Source organism: Saccopteryx bilineata, chromosome 5, assembly GCF_036850765.1.
Source record: "Saccopteryx bilineata isolate mSacBil1 chromosome 5, mSacBil1_pri_phased_curated, whole genome shotgun sequence".
Lineage (NCBI taxonomy): Eukaryota > Metazoa > Chordata > Mammalia > Chiroptera > Emballonuridae > Saccopteryx > Saccopteryx bilineata.
The window spans coordinates 7,442,222-7,460,035 of record NC_089494.1 but is presented as its reverse complement, the minus strand read 5'-3'; positions in this window follow the sequence as shown (position 1 = coordinate 7,460,035).

Below are 17,814 nucleotides of genomic sequence, written 5' to 3'. Positions count from 1 at the left end.
ACACAGGAGAAGTGACCATCTGCTTCTCCCCCCCCTCCCCGTTCTCTCCCTGTTCTACTCTCGCAGCCAGTGGCTCCATTGACTCGAGTGTGGCCCCCAGTGCTGAGGATGGCTCGGTTATGGTTCTGAGTGTCAGCCTCATGTGTTAACAATAGCTCAGTAGTTGAGCATTGGCCCTAGACTGGGTTGCCAGGTGGATCCCAGTCTGGGTGCATGTGGGAGTCTATCTCCCCTCCTTTCACCTAGAAAAAAAAACAAAAACAGCCTGACCAGGCGGTGGCGCAGTGGATAAAGTGTCGGACTGGGATGCAGAGGACCCAGGTTCGAGACCCCGAAGTCGCCAGCTTGAGCACAGGTTTGAGCAAAAGCCCACCAGCTTGAACCCAAGGTCGCTGGCTCTAACGAGGGGCTACTTGGTCTGCTGAAGGCCCACGGTCAAGGCACATATGAGAAAGCAATCAATGAACAACTAAGGTGTTACAACACGCAATGAAAAACGAATGATTGATGCTTCTCATCTCTCTCCGTTCCTGTCTGTCCTTGTCTATCCCTCTCTCTGACTCACTCTCTGTCTCTCTAAAAACAAACAAACATAGAAACGGGCATACAGAGGTAAATTAACTTGAATAAGGTCACATGGCTAGTAAGTGGAGGAGCTAGGATTTAGATTGAGAACTTGTTATGTCATCACAATTTCTTTATAAAAGGGGGATAATAATAATAATACCTGCTTCTAGGGTTGTTGTCAGTGTTAAGTGAGACACTTACTGCATGTATTTTTTGAGGGCGTATCATAAGCCCTTAATCAATATTAGCCATTCTTATTATTGACAGACATGGTGACTTGGATAGAGGGAGAAGGGATCACTTATTCCCATTACCTGTTATATCCACAGGTATGCCTAAGTACTAAGAATAAGGCAAAGATGGGCCAGATCCATATCCTCAAGGATTCTAAATCTGAAACTCTAGGAAGGAAATCATGAGTGGGCTATCCAAAACTCAGGTCAGGCTCCCTCAGCTTCCTGCCCTGCCACCTGGGTCCGGATGCTCCCCGCCATCCCAGTCCTGTCCCAGGGCACTGCCAGTAGCACCCTCAAGAGGATCCTTTCCACTTCAGTCATTGCAGGTACAATAGGTATTTACCATCTTTTTTTTTTCCACTGATTTGAGAGAGTGAGAGAGAAGAAAGGGTGGAGGAGAGAAAGACTCACAACTCGTTCCATTTACTTCTTCCATTTAGTGTACTCACCGATTGCTTCTCATGCATTCCCTGACCAGCGATCAAACCCACAACCTTGGTGTACCCGTTGTAGTAGGTCCCAAAATCAGCTACTTAATCTTAATCTTCTTTATTTACAGAAGACCGCTTCCTTTACTGTTGTGTGTAAAAATAAACCTGTCTTTGTGTTATAAAAAAATCCACTGAACCACCAAGGCAGGGCTATTTACTGTCTTTTACAAATGTTGTCATGTAGTCATACTATGTACACTGCCCTCCATGCTCCCTTATTTCTCGTGAACTAGATTTATCTCGAGCCTGACTAGCCATGGAACAGTGGTGTCAACCTGGGACATTGAGGTCCTAGGTTCGAAACCCCAAGGTTGCAGGCTTGAGCACAGGCCCATCCATCTTGAGCGTGGGGTCATCAACACGACCCCATGGTCACTGGCTTGAGCCCAAAGATCACTGGCTTGCGCCCAAGGTCTCTGGCTTGAGCAAGGGGTCACTGGCTTGGCTAGAGCCCCTGGGTCAAGCGCACGTATGGGAAGCATCAATGAACAACCAGTGATGCAATTACAAGTTAATGCTTCTCATCTCTCTCTCTTCCTCCCTTCCTCCCTCTCTCTCTCTCTCTCTCAAAAAAAAAAAAAAAATATAGCTATATATATGTGTATATATATATATATGTATATATATATTTATTTTGAAACTCATTCCACATCATTTTGTGCAGAGGTGCCTTGTTCTTTGTGATAGCTACAGTGTTCCTCATGTGAAGAATCATCATCCATGTGAAGAATCAGTCCCCGGCCCTGGCCAGAAAGCTAGGTTAGTTAGAGCGTTGTCCTAAAGTGCAGAGATTGACGGTTCAATCCCTGGTCAGGGCACATGCAGGAACAGCTTAATGTTCCTGTTTTCCTTATTTATTTGTTTGTTTGTTCATTTTGGAGAGGAGAGTAAGAAAGAGAGAGAGAGAGAGAAAGGGGGAGGATCAGGAAGCATCAACTCCCATATGTGCCTTGACCAGACAAGTTGCAGGGTTTTGAACCAGCGACCTCAGTGTTCCAGGTCGACACTTTATCCACTGCGCCACCACAGGTCAGGCTCAATGTTCCTGTTTCTCTCTTGAGAAAATCAATAAATAAACATTTAAATTAATAAATAAATCACCAGTCCCCAATGCTTTGTTTCCTATTCTTTGTTATTACAAGCTGTCATAGTAGAAATGTTTACCTGAAACCTATGTATTCTTATTGTTCAATGTCAAAGTTAAGTTTCTAAATAAAAATTAAATTTTTTTTAAAAAGCTGTCATAGTAAATAACCTTTTTGCATACTTCATTTGCACATTACAAATTATATCCGAAAGACAGATATAATGTTTATTACTTAAATGTAAAATAGCTGGGTCAAAGGTTCTGACCTTTTACATTTTGATTGATGCCTTCCCAAGTGCCACCTTTGGTGGGGATTGTTGGTGGCAATTCCAGCTGAGAGTGGCCCCAGTGGCCTGGCCAGCTGGGGTTGTCTGTTGCCCCCAGAGCTCCAGGGCCTGATGGTGCTGTCTACTTCGGCCAAGGAGGGACTAGGTTGGGGAGGGGTGCGGCTACCGCGTCCCCTGAAGGCATTGCTGTAACCCTTTTCCCTGAATTTTCACACTGGTGAGTCTGACCAGCTCTGACACCAACCCTGAGCTTCAGGGTTACCTGAGCAGCACCTGGCCACCTCTTCTGCTGGCTCTCTGGCATAGCCCATTGCCATGGTCTGGCCACCCCTCATTACTCACTGGACCTGCCGCTCTGCGGTGGATGCCCACTCCGGGCATCCACAGGCGCATCTAGACCCAGAAACCCCTCGGCCGCAGTGGGCCTTACATCGACTTGGGAGCCTGACAGCCCGCTGGAGGAGGTCTGCCGAGCTGCAGAACTGAGCTCCAGTCCCTGGATCCAGACCTTCAGGAGATCCATGCCTCGGTTAGGCTCCAACCAGAGAAGGAAAATCACATCCGCTCTTTGAAACAGAAGGGGCTCAAACAGGGAATTGGTTCCAAGGTTAACAGAATTGCTGAGAAGCCAGATGAGACGTAAGGCAAAAGCAGGAAGCCATCGCTGCCTGCAGACTGAGGTCCCCTGGTGGTGGAGCCACAGTGTAGGGGACAGTGCTGCTTCCAGGTTAGCTGTCCAAAGCAGAGGGTCAGAGGGCACTGGACCAGACCTGGAGGGGACTTCACATCCTGGGCCAAGCCTGCCTGAGGCCTGAGGCCCAGGCGTCCTCTGTGAGGTTGTGAGGTGGGCGGAGCCAGCACCGTTCACCAACTGGGCCACCTTCTGTCTTCTTGGGTTCCCCAAGGCCTTCAGATGCTGTTCAGAACTTTCAGCCAGATGCTGAGGGCGATCTGAAGCTTTTCCTCCCTTGCCAGACCTTGCTTGGCATTTTGGCCAGTGGTTTGATGCACAAGGCCACCGGGGTTCAGGGGCCAGAGTCAGAGGACCTGGCCTCTGTCTCTTGGAGGCAGCCTGGGAAGCTTCCTCTGCCAGCTCAGAGACTAGGGGGTCAGCCCTCAGCTCCCCAGCTGCACCAGTGACAGGTGAAGAGGAGGGCGGGTTGAGGGCCCCATTCCCACCGCCTCTGACCCCCTGCTGTACCTCTTCAACCTGCCTCCCAGTCAGCTTTCCCTCCTGCCTCCAAAATGCTGGGCCCTGCAGGAGAGAACGCCTGTGATCTCAGCTGTCCATCCCGGCAGCTGCGCTGCTCACGGTTTCCCAGGGCCTCCAGATTGGGTCTGGCCTCTGGTTTCCACCTCCGCAGCCTCTACTCCCTGTCTGCTCTCCAGACAGTTAGCCCAGTTAGCATTTTGCACTTCACAGGGAATTCCCACCTTGGGATTTGCATGCAGCCCTGGTCCTTATCTTTCCCACTTCCAGGCCATAGGGACACTGGAATCTTTCTCTAAAACAATATCCTTTCACTAGGGAGCCAAGAGTCAACCAATGAATGCGCAAATAAGTGAAACAACAAATCCATGTTTCTCTGCTCTGCGTCTCCCTCTCTCTCCAACATCAATCAATCCAATGCTTTTGTTTTAAATCGGGCAAGAATTTGAATCAACATTTTCCAAATACAGAACAAAATCAAAACCACAACGAGATACATCTTCACACCCAGTAGGATGCCTATACATTAATCAAAAAGTCCGGGCCCTGGCCGGTTGGTTCAGCGGTAGAGCGTCAGCCTGGTGTGCGGGGGACCCGGGCCCGGGATCCGGGTTCGATTTCCGGCCAGGGCACATAGGAGAAGAGCCCATCTGCTTCTCCACCCCCTCCCCCTCCTTCCTCTCTGTCTCTCTCTTCCCCTCCCGCAGCCAAGGCTCCATTGGAGCAAAGATGGCCAGAGCGTCGCCCCTGGTGGGCGTGCCGGGTGGATCCCGGTCAGGCGCATGCGGGAGTCTGTCTGACTGTCTCTCCCCGTTTCCAGCTTCAGAAAAATACAAAAAAAAAAAAAAAAAAGTCCGATGCTGGCCCTGGCCGGTTGGTTCAGTGGTAGAGCGTCGGCCTGGCGTGCAGGAGTCCCAGGTTCGATTCCTGGCCAGGGCACACAGGAAAACCGCCCATCTGCTTCTCCATCCCTCCCCCTCTCCTTCCTCTCTGTCTCTCTCTTCCCCTCCCGCAGCGAGGCTCCATTGGAGCAAAGTTGGCCCCGGGCACTGGGGATGGCTCCTTGGCCTCTGCCCCAGGCGCTGGAGTGGCTCTGGTCGCAACAGAGCGACTCCCCGGAGGGGCAGAGCATCACCCCCTGGTGGGCAGAGCGTCGCCCCCTGATGGGCGTGCCGGGTGGATCCCGGTCGGGCGCATGTGGGAGTCTGTCTGACTGTCTCGCCCCATTTCCAGCTTCAGAGAAATACCAAAAAAAAAAAAAAAAAAAAAGTCCGATGCCTTGGCCAAGTAGCTCAATTGGTTAGAATGTCATCCCAATACACCAAGGTTGTGGGTTCAATCCCCCGTCAGGACACATATACAAAGCAACCAATGGATACATAAATAAGTGGAACAACAAATCGATCTCTCTCTCTCCTTTCCTCTCTCTAAATCAATAAATAAAAATTAATTAATTAAAATACTTTTTTAAAAAGTCAGGAAATAACAAGTGTCCAAGGCTATGGAGAAATCGGAACCCTGTGCACAGCCAGGGGAAACGGAGATGGTGCAGCTGCTTTGGAAGAGAGCCCAGAAGTTCCTTAAACAGTTAAACAGAGTTACCATATGACCCGGCAAATCCACTCCTAGGTATGTGGCCGAGAGAAATGAAAACATATGTCCATATAAAAACTTGTACCTGGCCTGACCAGGCGGTGGTGCAGTGGATAGAGTGTCGGACTGGGATGCGGAGGACCCAGATTTTAGACCCCAGGTCGCCAGTGGAGGACCCAGGTTCGAGACCCCAAGGTTGCCATCTTGAGCGTGGGCTCGTCGTGGCTTGAGCAAAAAGCTCACCAGCTTGGATCCAAGGTCGCTGGCTCAAGCAGGAGGTTACTCGGTCTGCTGAAGGCCCGCGGTCAAGGCATAGATGAGAAAGCAATCAATGAACAACTAAGGCAGGGGTCCCCAAACTACGGCCTGTGGGCCACATGCGGCCCCCTGAGGCCATTTATCCGGCCCCCGCCGCACTTCCAGAAGGGGCACCTCTTTCATTGGTGGTCAGTGAGAGGAGCATAGTTCCCATTTAAATACTGGTCAGTTTGTTGATTTAAATTTACTGTTCTTTATTTTAAATATTGTATTTGTTCCCGTTTTGTTTTTTTACTTTAAAATAAGATACGTGCAGTGTGCATAGGGATTTGTTCATAGTTTTTTTTATAGTCCGGCCCTCCAGTGGTCTGAGGGACAGTAAACTGGCCCCCTGTGTAAAAAGTTTGGGGATCCCTGAACTAAGGTGTTGCAATGAAAAACTAATAATTGATGCTTCTCATCTCTCTCCGTTCCTGTCTGTCCCTTTCTATCTCTCTCTCTGGCTCTCTCTCTGTCCCTGTAAAAAAATAAATAAATAAATAAATAAAATAAAATATTAAAAAATAAGCCTGACCTGTGGTGGCGCAGTGGATAAAGCATTGACCTGGAAATGCTGAGGTTGTCGGTTCGAAATCCTGGGCTTGCCTGGTCAGGCACATATGGGAGTTGATGCTTCCAGCTCCTCCCCCCTTCTCTCTCTGTTTCTCTCTCTCCCTCTCTCTCTCTCCTCTCTAAAAATGAATAAATAAAATTTTGGGAAAAAAAATATTAAAAAATAAAATAAAATAAAAACTTGTACCTGAATGTTTATAGTAGCATTGTTCATAATTGACAAAGAGGGAAACAACCTAACTCTTTATCAACTAGTGAACAGATACATAAGTGTGATATATTCAAACTATGAAACACAGCGGTAAAAAGGAACGAAGTACTGATACATGCTACAACATGGGTAAATTTTTGAAACAGTGAAAGAAGCCAAATGCAAAATCCCAGATATTTTATGATTCCATTTATATAAAACATCTAAACTTAGCAAAGCTTTCAAGACATAAAGGAGAACACTGGTTTCCAGGGCCCGGGGGCAGGAACAGAGAGGGACGGAATGTAGAGTGACTGCTCAATGGTCGGTTGATTTCATAGGGAAGTCGTAAGAATGCTTTAGAATTAGACATTGGGGTGGTCAGGCAACTTTGTGAGTGTAACAAATAAAAGACCCCACTGAATTGAACACGTCTGTGGGTGAGAAAAGGGGTTCTACGGAAAGTAAACTCTGAGCGGGTCTGGTCATAAATTCCTAACCGGGCACCTCATGGTAGGGAGTCACGTCCCAGGCCTGGAGCTTTAAGTGAAAGGTTATCTTTGCCTTCAGCAAGCCCTGTCCCTTGTTTCTGTGCATCTGGTTCACACGCCTTTGAAATAATCGCCCTCAAGAGAGCACATAATTATTACAGAATCACCTCCCCCGTCATCCAATCCCTGCCTCGCCTTCCCACCCCCGTGTCATCTTCCGGACTTTCCCTCCTTATTTTCAAATGCATTAAACTGTTATTCTCTGCAGCCTTTGAGATCTTGCTCCTGGCACCTGCTGCCTGGCTCCAGTAAACTCTTATAAAAATCCTCTACAGGTTCAGACATTTTTTCTGTGTTCCTTTTAAAATTTTTAAAAGACTTTATTCATTTTTAGAGAGGAGAAAGAGAGAGAAGGGGGGGAGGAGCAGGAAATATCAGCTCCTATATGTGCCCTGACCAGACAAACCCAGGGCTTCAAACTGGCTCCCTCAGCGTTCTAGATTGACACTTTATCCACTATGCCACCACAGGTCAGATTTCTGTGTACACTTTAACAGGGTAACTATCACCTTGGCCTTATAGCTCGGGTGGTTGGAGCTCTGTCCCGAAGCACAGAGGTTGCCGGTTTGATCCCCAGTCAGGGCACACACAGGAACAGTTCCTGTCTCTCTCCTGCTCTCTCCCTTCCTCCCCCATTAAAATCAATAAATTAAAAAAAAATAATATAAGTAAATAAATAAAAGGGTGACTACTTTGGTATGTGAATGATATCACAATAACAAATTCCATATAAAAATATATGAACTTCAAAGAGAAATACAGCTCTCACCGAACCATGACTATTATTTACAGGCCTGCAGTGGGAGCTGCATCTAAAGGAACCGAGCCCACATGGAAGGCCAGCTGACTGCCTTCACAATACATCCAGAATCCCCGCCCCCCTCACCCTCGCTGTACTCCCAGGACCATGAGATCTACCCCCAACTCCCTGCCTCTGCTTTCCAGCCCCATGAATTCCTTTTTTTCCTTTTTTAATTTTTTATTTGCCGTAGCCAGTTGGCTCAGCAGTAGAGCATCAGCCCAGCTTGTGGAAATCCTGAGTTCCATTCCCAGTCAGGGCACACAGGAGAAGCAACCATCAGCTTCTCTCTTCTCCTCCTGCAGCCATGGCTTAAATGGTTTGAGCAAGTTGGCCCTGGCTGCTGAAGATGCCTTGGCCTTGCCTCAGGCGCAAAAAATAGCTTGGCTGACAAGCAATGGAGCAGCAGCCAAGATGAGCAGAGTTTACCAGGTAGATCCTAGTGGGCTTACCAGGTAGATCCCGGTCAGGGCACATGCAGGAGTCTGTCTCTCTGCCTCCCCACCTCTCACCGTCTCACTTAATAAAAAAAAAATTCTTGCCTGACCAGGCAGTGGTGCAGTGGATAGAGCGTCGGACTGGGATGTGGAGGACCCAGGTTTCAAGACCCTGAGGTCGCCAGCTCATCTGGTTTGAGCAAAGCTCACCAGCTTGGACCCAAGGTCACTGGCTTGAGCAAGGGGTTACTCAGTCTGCTGAAGGCCCACAGTCAAAGCACATATAAGAAAGCAATCAATGAACAATTAAGGTGCCACAACAAAAAACTAATAATTGATGCTTCTCATCTCTCTCCGTTCCTGTCTGTCTGTCCCTGTCTATCCCTCTCTGACTCTCTCTCTGTCTCTGTAAAAAATAAATAAATAAATAAATTCTTTATTGACTTCAGAGAGAGAGGAAAGGAGAGAGAAAGAGAGAAACACTGATTTATTGTTCCACTTATTTATGCATTCATTGGGTGATCAAACCTGCAACCTTGGCAGCTTGGGACGACACTCTAATGAACTGAGTTTTCTGGCCAGAGCCCTTGTGGTTTTCTTTAAAAGCCCAGATTCACCCAGGCACAATCTCACTTCCAGGTCCAGGTCCCACCTCTTTTCATCTGGAGACATGAGTGTGCGTGTTGGATTCCCGTTGCCTCCCGAGATCACCAGCATCTCCAGAGCTCCCAGTGGGGTGCTGGGCCTAGCCTGGTACCTGGAAGCACAGGAGCTCAGCAGACGCTTCTTGAGTAGACTAGAGTTCAAAAGAGCCTTGTTGTCCTGGCTGGATATCTCCATTGCTTAGTGTGTCATCCGGATATGCAAAGGTTGTGGGTTCGAGCTCCAGTCAGGACACATGCAGGAACAGATCGATGTTTCTGTCTCTTCCTCTCTCACCTTTTCTCTCTCTCAAAAATTAACCAATAAATTTTCTTTTTAAAGAAAGACAGAAAGAGCCTCCAACTAGGCTGAGACCATAAGGGTACTTGAGGGGGAGGGGAGAGTGCCCTGAGTGGGCACGACAGCTTGTACCAAGGCCCTGGAGAGAGAGGGCTGGTTCCCTGTTGAGGATTCAAGGGAGAAGGAGGAGCCAGAGGCCTCGGGATCAAGGTCAGAGGAAGGAGATCTATGGCAGAGGCGGCTACAGAGGCAGATGGAGGTTTCAAAGACTTTTGCATGAAACATGCCTCATGACAAGCAGCTGCTCAAACCGGTTTATGTACTCACAGGGGACTCACCGGCTCAGCACTCAGGGCTGGCTCGATCCAGCAGCTCAACGATATCGTCCTGGACTCGCCTTTTTGTCTTTCTTCACCCGCTTTTCTGTGCCTGCTTCATGCTCAGACCAGCTTCCACTATGTGGCAAAGTGCCCCTGGCTGTGGCTCAGGCAATAAACCTTACGCCTACACATCTTAGATTCAGGAGGGAGCTAGAACTACCCTTCCCAGCTGACCCAGTTTAAAAGAAGCCTTGGCCGGTTGGCTCAGCGGATAGAGTGATGGCCCAGCCAGCAGACGTCCCAGGTTCAATCCCCAGTCAGGGCACACATGAGAAGTAACATCTGCTTCTCTTCCCCTCCTTCTCCCCATTCTCTCTCTTGCCATCTAGAAGCCCACGGCTTGTAAGCATCAGCCCCAGATGCTGAGGATAGCTTCATTGATTCCAGCATCGGCCCAGGATGGGGGTTGCCAGGTAGATCTTGGTCGGGGCGCATGCGGGAGTCTGTCTCTCTATCTCCCCTCCTCTTACTTAAAAAAGAAGGAAAGAAAAAGAAGTCCCTTCCACCCTCTCTGTCTCTGTTGCAAATATATATATATGTATATATATGTATGTATGTATTAAAATAAATAAATAAAAAGATAAGAGTAAAAAAAATAAAAGAAGTCTCCTCCCCTAAAGCCAGGAATGACCTTATGCTGGGTGAGTGTGGGCCAGCACTTGGGCCAGTGCAGTGAGTATCCACAGATTAATCAGGGGAGTGGCTAGACCAGCGAGAAGGGTCATGGGACACAACCACAGGAGCCAGGAAACTCAAATTCTTAATTTCATTTCCTCAGCTATATAGGGCTATCATCTTTACTTTGTAGGACTGTAAAGAACAGACAGGTTCTAGTGTGACAGGTAAATGCTGCTATCATCACTGAGGTGCTTTGGCTGTTGTGACCTCAGGCAGAATGCCCGTGCCCGGGGGGAGGGGTGCTGGTTTCCCTTACGTGGAAGGAAAGGCTGGGTGACCTGGCAGTCACAAACCCAATTTTCCTGTTTACCCAAGGTCCTTCCTCCTGGAGAGGTGCAGTGGCCCCGAGAGGCCAGCAGGTGGCAGCGCCGAGGCGATTCTTGGCGCGGGTGCAGCTCCCGCGCGGAGAGAAGGCTGCTGGGCCTCTCCAGGCCGATCCCGCAGCCGCAGTGCTTTCTAGGGAACTGGGACTCGAAGGCGCCAGCAGGACTGGCTTCGTGGGCATGCGACTCACACTTAGATTGGTTTTAATGCTTTGTTGTCGCCATCTTGAAACCATAATAAGTGTTGTCCAGGAGCCCGGCATGTTCATTCTGTACCAGGCCGTAAACTTTTGGTGTGGATGGCAGGGCGCTCCTGCCTGGGGGATGGATCCCCATCACTGCTATTGCCTGCAAATGTGCTGAGCCTTCTTGCCTTTGCTGGGCCTCTGCTGGGCCTCCCTGGGCTCCTGATCATGCTGGTCCCCAGCAGCTCTCCCTCTGCTGGGTCCCACAGTTGCCTCTGGAGCCTCCCCTCACAGTCCCACAGCCACTGGTGTCCCCTGGGCTTCCATTTTTAAAAAGTCACTTATTGGCCCTGACCAGGTAGCCCAGTTGGTTAGAGCATCATTCTGGAATACCAAGGTTGCAAGTTTGATCCCTGGTCAGGGCACATGCTATGGGAAGTGACCAGTGAATGTACAACTAAAGTAGAACAACAAATTAATGCTTCTCTCTGTCCCTCTCCTTTCCTCTCTCTCCTTCTCTCTAAAATCAATTAATAAAAAAAAAAATTTAAGTCATTCTGAGGTGTCATTTCCATAGAGTAAAAGTTAGCCTTTTAAAAAAATTATTATTATTATTAAGTGAGATGCAGGGAGGCAGAGACAGACTCCTGCGTGCGCCCCCAAATGAGTCCACCTGGCAAGCCCCCTATGAGGCGATGCTTTGCCCATCTGGGGCCACTTCTTCGTTGCTCAGCAACCAAGCCAATTTTAGTGCCTGAGGCAAGGCCATGGAGCCATCCTCAGCACCTGGAGCCAACTTGCTCAAACCGTTTGAGCCATGGCGACGGGAGAGGAAGAGAGAGAGTGAGAGAGAAGGGGAGGGGTGGAGAAGTAGATGGTCACTTCTCCTGTGTGCCCTGATTGGGAATGGGACCTGGGACTTCCACACTCTGGGCCAACGCTCCACCGCTGAGCCAAAGTTTGGCCAGGGCCAAAACTTAGCCTTTTTAAGTGTCTAGTTTGATGAGCTTTAGTGAACGTATAGAGTCATGGTATAATCAGGACAGAGTATCTCCACTCTCTTTCACACCCTTTGTCATGAGTTCACTGCCTCTTTCCTAGCCCCTGGCAACCACTGACCCATTTTCTGTCTCCACAGTTTTGCCTTTTCCAGAGGTCATATAAATGGCATCAGATGGCAGGTAGTCCTTAGTGTCTGGCTCCTCTCACCTAGCGCTGTGCCATACCCCTTTTCAAATCTTACGCTCTGGCATCCTGTGCACAGCCATGGCTACAGCACCACTCTGCTGACGGCACCCGGCCCTTACAGTGCCCTCTGACAGGCTCTGCCTGAAGCTTGCCAGCCCCTCAGTTTCCTTCAAACCAGTTCCTAGGCCTTCATTCTCTTTCCTTTGGTCATCAAGCTAGAAATCTGCAAAGCATCCTTGACTCGTTGGCTGCTGTCCCCCATATCTAGCTGACACCCTCCCCACCCTCCCTTCCTCCGTCTCCTCTGCCCCTGCCTTGGTTTAGGCGCCGCCCTACACCATGGCTGGGTCTCCTGGCTGGCCTCCCCGTCTTCTTGCCCTGGCCCTGCCCCAGTCCAGCCTGCATCAAGTCACAGGTGCAGCGAACGAGGGCCTTGGCCAGGGTCTGGCCTCTGCCTGGCTCCCCTCTGGAAAGCCCTGCACTTAAGGCAAAAAACTATTTAACAGCTTCACAAATGCTGATGGGTGAAGTTGTTGAAATGGCACTGCTGGTGAGTAAGTGGCACCCACACATTACTGGCTGACCCTAGGCAGACCCGAAGGGCCAGGTCCCCTGTCCAATAACGCCTTCATCCTCTTCTTTTTCTTTTTTCTCGAATATTTTTAAAAAATTTTATTTATTGATTTTAGAGAGAGAGGATGGCATAGAGAAACATCAATTCATTGTTCCACTTATTTATGCACTTATTGGTTGATTCTTATATGTGCCCTGACCAGGAATTGAACCTGTAACCTTGACATATTGGGACTTATACCCACAACATTGGTTTATCCAGTTGATGCTCTATCCAACTGAGCTAACTGGCCGGGGCTTTGCTGGGGTATTTTCATGTGAGCCTCAAGTATCCTATCATTTTGCCTGTAAATACTTCATTATGTAACTCTACAGGAGATTGGCCTTGATATTTAATATCTACTATGTGTTCAATCTTCTGTCTCAGAAATGCCTTTGTACTGTTGCTTTGTTTAAATTGGTACTCAAAAATCTCCACACATTACATTTGGTTGAAATGTCTTAAATCTGTTCAAATCTATGTTTAAAAAAGAACCCTTTTTAAATGCTATTTATTTGGCCTGACCAGGCGGTAGCGCAGTGGATAGAGTGTCGGACTGGGATGCAGAGGACCCAGGTTCGAGACCCCGAGGTCGCCAGCTTGAGCGCGGGCTTATCTGGTTTGAGCAAAAGAAAAGCCCACCAGCTTGAAGCCAAGGTCGCTGGCTCCAGCAAGGGGTTACTCGGTCTACTGAAGGCCCGCGGTCAAGGCACATGTGAGAAAGCAATCAATGAACAACTAAGATGTTGCAACATGCAATGAAAAAACTAATAATTAATGCTTCTCATCTCTCTCCGTTCCTGTCTGTCCCTGTCTATCCCTCTCTCTGACTCACTCTCTGTCTCTGTAAAAAATAAATAAATAATAAATGCTATTTATTTGTTGAAGAAACCAAGTTATTTGCCCTCTAGTATTTGTCGTTATTCTGGATTTGGCTGACTCCTTTGGGGTGGCTTGAACATAATGCTCCATCCTCAGAGTTCCTGTAAATTGGCAGTTAGACTTGGAGGCTTTGTGAGATTTAGGTTCAGGTTTTTTTAGCAGAATTACATGGTAGGTACCGTGCTTATCTATTACATCCCTCTAAGAGGTGCTTAATGTCTGGTTGTCCACATAGGGTGATGTTACAATTGATCAGACGGTCTGGGTGTGGTCGGCTTCATCCATCCATTATAACCACTGACCTACCCAGTGGTTCTAGGCAGTTGTTTGGTAAAACAGGTGATTGAAAATGATTTATTATTCATTAGTGAGGAGAGGAAACAGATGTGGGAAATGATAGGAATCAGACTGCCAAAATGTTAACACTAGTTCATTTAAGTGTTAGGAATAGAAGTGATTATTTTCATTTGTATACTTAATATTTTCCGAATTCTCTAAAATGGAAACAAAAGCAATCCTGCTTCTGCAAGTCTAATAAGGGAGAGACAAACAGGGAAAAGACGAGAGCGAAGGCTCCGGTCCAGACCCCAGGGAGGGCAGCCAGGGAAGTCCAGAGAACGACAGCAGTGGGCATGGACCGCGGTCCGCTTGCGTCCATTCCTCCTCCTGACAGCTCTTGTTCCCTTGGGGGTCCCGCCCCTCCTCCCCTGGATTCCATTTGGGTGGAATTAAAGGTGCTCCACTCTCCCCTGGCCAAAGCTCAGTGGCCAATCAGACCCCTTTGCCCAGGACTTTGAGTCTTGAGCAGCATCACCTCCACCTGGAAGCCCTCCCTCCACCAGGGCAGGTGACTCTCTTCCGTGCCCCCAGAGTTGCAGCTGTCGGAGCACTTGTATACCATTGTCTGTTTGCCCCCACCCCAGCCTTGGAGAGTGCGTGGAACACAGTGCTCAACAGATGTTAGCTGGATGAGCCATGCCCACACTGCCTGGAGCTCATAAAGGTACTTGGATATTAGATAGAAAGATCCCAGATGCTCTCGTAGATGTTCTAGAGAACGTGGTAGCAGCTTCCAAGCCCTCTAGTCTAGCCCCAGCCTGTGACCCCCTCTCCTGAGCCAGAGCACTCTTACTCAGCCTTCCCTGAATCCCCACTGTCCCCAGTCTGGGCCTGGGCCTGTTCCTAAACAGCCCCCAGTTGTCCTGCTCTGCCCGTACAGAAGCCTGTAGGAGGGTGAGGCCTGGTTATTATATCTAAAGAAACCACACAAAGGGATATGGACCTTAGAGAGTAACCAGCACCGTAGACTTAGGAACCTGGACGCAGTTGCAGGGTGCTGCTGTTGTGCTGGCCGCTGACTCCCTTTGTGGGCGGGCGGCTTGTGTATGCTTACTTAGAAATGCCGATCGATACTTCTCGATCCAGCCTGACTTTGGCCTAAGACCATTCTGACATTTTTTCTTGGTTTATTAGTTTTCTTCTTTTAATTTTTGTTTTGTTTTTCTTTCTCTCTCCTCTTAAGATTTTATCTCTTCATTTTAAAGAAAAGGAGACAGAGAGAGAGAGAGAGAGAGAGGAAGTAGGGAAGGAGCAGGAAGCATCAACTCATAGTAGTTCCTTCTCATCTGTGCCTTGACCGGGCAAGCCCGAGGTTTTGAACCGGCGACCTCAGCATTCCAGATCAACACTTTATCCACTGCGCCACACCACAGGTCAGGCTCTTTCTCCTTTTTTTTTGGGGGGGGGGAGCATAAAGGGGAGGCATTCTGACTTTTAAGGGTAATTAGTGACTGAGCCAGGACTCAAACCTGGGCAGCTTACCACCTCTCCACTGTCCTGCTTGGTCATTACGAGCACCTGACAGTTTCTTTCTTGTGACTGTTGGAAGAATGTGAATGTCTCTAAGAATCAATTTACTTACAGCTCTTCTCATCTTTGTTGGTTCTTAAAAAAAAAAGAGGGAGTTTCAAAAACAGAGTCAGATGGAGGATGAGAATGATTGTTAAGTATTACAGGCTGTAGTTTGGGGCTTGGAAAAAATAAACGATAGTATCTGCTTATCTTAGAAACGTGTAAAGATAGTCACTAGTAGAACAAACAGAACGTGTAGCCTTCCAGCCGGGGGTGGATGGATCCGCTATGGTTTGTGATCTCAGACAACAGCAAACGACTCTGGCCAATTCCAGCAGAAAAGGAACTAACTGTGCCCTGGCCAGATAGCTCGGCTGATTGGAGCATCGTCCTGATGCGCAGAGGCTGCCAGTTCGATCCCCAGTCAGGGTACACACAGGAACAGATTGATGTTCCTGTCTGTCTGTCTCTCCCTTCCTCTCTAAAATCAATCAATAAAATTTTTTAAAAAGGAAAGGAATTTATTGAAAGGCCCTTGGTAGCTCAGAATATCTCCAGGAAGGCTGGAATGCCTGGCAGAAAACCGAGGCCCAGCAGTAGCGGACAGGCTGCTGCTGTTAGTGCTGCTGCCCTGGACACGGCTGCCCCTACTGTCCCGGGTCTGAGTATCACATGTTCTAGGAAGGAGTCCCATGTCAGGTCATCTCTCAGGCTGCAAACAAGTTATGGGCCACACAGTGACATCAGCAGTGGAGAGTGTCTAGACCCTTTTAGCTTCTGTACTGTCACACACTGAAGGATTCTTCTTAATGGCAAAGGAGTTCAAATCCTAGGGAGCCTCTCACCCTTGCAAAGGCAACTCCTCTCTCCAAGGAAAACTTGGGACAAAGAAAACTTGGTGGATCCATCAGAAGACAAGAATGGGGAAGGGGAGACTGAGAAATGTACAAGAGGAGATGAGCTCCCAGATGTCCGGTTGATTTGGAAATATCATCAGACTAAGCAAGAATAGATGTGAAGTGATGTGTACTTGACTTCCTGAACAGACTTTTCACAAAGGAAGGGTAGGCAATTGCAGCTTTGTTTGCTAAGATTAATCTTGGACTTTGAATGTCCAAAGAAAGTAATCCTTTTTTTTTTTTCCTGAGAAGGAAAGGGTGATTCCTGTGTGTTTATCTTCACCCTCAGGAATACTGGCAGAGAAGGTTGTGTGTGATGACCGTGGGATCTAGGACCGATCAGAAAGGAGGTGAAGGTCAAAGGAAGCTGATGGATTAGGAGGAAGCAGAGCAGTGGAGGACCAGGAAGCCCAGATGGTACTGAAGAATAAACCGGTCACCGGGCGCCTGACCAAGTGGTGGCACAGTGGATAGAGCATCAGCCTGGGACGCTGAGGACCCAGATTTGAAACCTGAGGTCACAGGCTTGAGTGCGGGCTCATCTAGCTTGAGTGCAGGCCCACTAGCTCAAGCGTGGGGTCACTGGCTTTGAGTGTGGGATAATGGTCATGACCCCATGGTCACTGGCTAGAGCCCAAAGGTCACTGGTTTGAGCCCAAGGTCGCTGGCCTGAGCAAGGGATCATTGGCTTGGCTGGAGTCCCCCAGTCAAGGCACATATCAGAAAGCAATCAACGCCTGACCAGGCGGTGGCGCAGTGGATAGAGCGTCGGACTGGGATGCGGAAGTACCCAGGTTCGAGACTCCCAGGTCGCGCTCAGGCTCATCTGGCTTGAGCAAAGAGCTCGCCAGCTTGGACCCAAGGTCGCTGGCTCCAGCAAGGGGTTACTCGGTCTGCTGAAGGCCCACGGTCAAGGCACATGTGAGAAAGCAATCAATGAACAACTAAGAAGTCGCAATGCGCAATGAGAAACTGATGATTGATGCTTCTCATCTCTCTCTGTTCCTGTCTGTCTGTCCCTGTCTATCTCTGCCTCTGTAAAAAAAAAAAAAAAAAAAAAAAAAAGAAAGCAATCAACTACTCTGGTGCCACAATTACCAGTTGATGCTTCTCATCTCGCTTCTTTTCTGTCTGTCCCTGTCTGCCCTTCTCTCTCTCCATCTAAAATTAATTAATCAACTAAAAATAATCATGGAGCAACAGAGAAAGAGCAAGAAGGAGAGAGTCATGATCAGGTGTCCACGCTTCCCAAAATGCAAGCACTCCTGGGGGTCTTGGCAGTGAGGGCGTGACCAAAGGGCCAAGAGGCCAGGGTGAGGGAGAGGTCTCACAGCCACAGGACAGATCAGGAGTTGATACCAGGGCAGTCGGCCACACACACGCACTTTGCTATCACCCAGGACAATGGCAGGAATGGAGCAGACAGGAAGCAGAGGGCCCAGACTTTTGAAAATGGGAGGAGAAACAATGTGGATGACGGGAGGGAGCCAGCACGGGCTCCGGCATGCGGGCCCCGCCCTGAGTGGCGAAGACGAGTCAGCGGCAGGGGGCGCTG